Raw genomic sequence first — 3,050 nt, forward strand, 5'->3', positions numbered from 1 at the left:
GGGGCGTGACAGCCATTTTTTTCCAAAGGTGTCATAGTCCGAAGGCATCATCCTCATAGCCGGAAAACACCATTCCATGGCCTGAGGATCTCTCAATATTGCACATCATTATTCAAAGGCGTCATGGTTCAGAGGCATCATTCTCATGGCCCGAGGACATCATTTCATGGCCTGCGCACCCCTTATCTCATGATTCATGGCCCGAGACGTCATGGTCTAAGGACATCATCCTCGCCGTCCAAAGACAATCTCCATGGTCCAAAGGGAATTTGCATCATATTTAGATTCTCGCAATAATCCATATATATTTGCATGCATCGTGTTTTAAGTTTTGCAGGTAATCCAGGAAGTAACCGTTCTTTAAATGGGAACAATCTTCGCTTCGATTTCCGTTGATAATGTTCACATCCTACAGCTAATCCAAGCGTAACCAACCACCATCAATTACCCGTCTTTTACTCTATGACCATTAAGATATTTGCCCTGTGATATATCCATAAGATCTCAAATACACATTCATGACTTCACGTAAATCCATCCGATACTATCCTTCCCAATAGAACATCTTCCAAAACTTACGACCATTCCTACAACTCCATCGGTTTCATTAACCATTCGACCCAGAACTACACACGACCTGATTCCCATAATACTAGGGATATGTAGGCCACTCAGGAACCAGCGTTCGACCCCCATTTTTAAAATTGCATCATCCCTCATTCTATTCGGCCAAAATTGGTCATCATTTCTTTACCCGACAATTCTTTCATCATTCCTGGGTAAAGAGGGGCAGCTGTTGATACCCAATTTTGCCCTCATATTTTCAAATAGTATATATACTTTCAAAACATCAATGTCGCAGCATTACTTAATTTACAAAATTTATGCAAGCATTTTCCATAATTTTCCATAATTTTTAAAACTTTAAAATCAATTTTCTTATATTTAAATATCCAGTAATTACTCCTTCAAATTATTTTATGATGACTTAGTCGCCTAAAATTATTATTTGCATCTATAATATATGTCTCAATATTTTTATCCCAAATTATATAATTACATTAGTATTTTTTTAAGCTATTTGCACAATTTTGCAGTAATAGCCCACATTCATACAGAAATGCTCTTTATTTATATTATTTGTGTCAAAATAGCATCTTATATTTTTTAAATACTAAGTTATTATTTTTAAGCATTTTAGTGTATAAATAATATTTTTACTTATTTACCAAGCATTTTTATAAATTATTTTTGTATATTTAAATAATAGCCTAGCTTTAAACTAATTTTCGGACCAAATTGGCCAAATATCCTTAGCCTAATCCCCTGGCCCAAGGCCAAACGACCCCTTTAATTATAACCCGGTCGCGGCCCGCTTAATAACCCGCTCCGCTTCCCCGTTTGATCTTGGTCGTTGATCTTAAATGATCAACGACCCATAATTAACCTACCCGTTCTTTATATTACCCCTTACCCAAAACCCTAGCCCATTTTTCTACCAACCCACCGCCTTTGTATCCTCACACATTCTCATCTCTCGGACCTAAACCCTAGCCGTCCTCACTCAAATACTAGCCCCAATCCGACCTTACATGGAAATCATCCATGATTCCTTTCCTTTCTTGCATACGCGAAGTTACTTACCATCTCTTGAACGCTACAAGTACTGGGTACTTGTTTATTTATGGAATCTGAGTCGTTGGTGTTCTTTTGATTCTGATTCTGTATCATCTTCATGTTTCTGACCTGATACACTAACTATCAGACCCCTATGGTTTCGATTCAGTGAGATTTTTGCCATTTTTGTGTCTCGTCTAAATTAGGGTTTCCTGGATTTGCCCGAAAAAATTGATTCTAATTGATTTTGCATGCTATATTTTCCTTATTCTGTGTTAAATTTACTGTATTTCCTTATTTCATGTGTTAATCTTTAACTACTATATATACCCCCCCCCCCAATCCCCTTAAATAGATTTTCGAACATCCTAATCACTTCTATTGTTCTCACTATTCCTCTATTTTACTCACTCAATCACTGTTACACTCGAATACTCTCTAAAATTATTGAATTCTGGGTCGGCTAAAAGCCAAGGACATTAAACGACATCCTCCAGTACAAGCACTGCTCGGAGCTCATTCTCGAGGCTCTTGTGAACTCTGAACCATCGGAGACCTGGGGTTCTTGCCTATTACGCTCTTTATTTCTCTTTAATTTTGCTACTGGTTAGTGCTTTTAAACCTTTGCAATGTTAAATTTCTTTCTTTCTTTCCGCATACCTATATGTGTTAGAATTACGTGAGCATGATTTAACTATGACAATGCTTAATACTCCTTTGTCATTCTATGATAATTGAACGCATGAGATAGCTTACTACTTTGTCCTTAGCTTGTGTTAGGCTAATATGTATTATTCACTACGATTTGCATTCCTATGTTGATTGTTTGTTTTTATGGAATGATTTATGTACCTCTAGCATCTGAATATGTTCAGTTTTGAGCTTCAATGCCAGTCCATTTTGATATGAATATGACTATTGTGACTATATGTTGTTAAACTTCTGCATATTTTGTTTGGATACTACCACAACCCTATGGAAACCACTCCCACTTTGAATGAATCCTTTGGTGCTAAGTCCTGTGTCTGCATGACTGCTCTATGTGTACTAGTCCCAACTATACAGAATGTTGTATAAAGTTTTGCTCTAAAACATGTTCCCCTACTATTGTGTCACTCAACATGAGCCCTCATACTCATTGGTGATTGATTGAGATTTTAACAGTTACTTCAACTTGTTTTCCATGTCCTGTTTTGAACCATTCTGTCTTTATGGCATAACATAGACCGTCTTAGTTAATTAGTTTATTGTGTCAATCCCAGAATATCTACATGTGCTATTTGGTATGAGTTTGCTGTCTGAACCTCTACAATATTTGTCCTACCTGTACAATATGTTTCAACTTGTATTAAGACCATGATCTTGTTTCTATGCCAATATGTTTCCCCAGTATGCCTTTAGTTCATTTGATACCCTACCCCTTCAGTGATTGT

This window comes from Nicotiana attenuata, unplaced genomic scaffold (genome assembly GCF_001879085.1).
Source record: "Nicotiana attenuata strain UT unplaced genomic scaffold, NIATTr2, whole genome shotgun sequence".
Classification (NCBI taxonomy): domain Eukaryota; kingdom Viridiplantae; phylum Streptophyta; class Magnoliopsida; order Solanales; family Solanaceae; genus Nicotiana; species Nicotiana attenuata.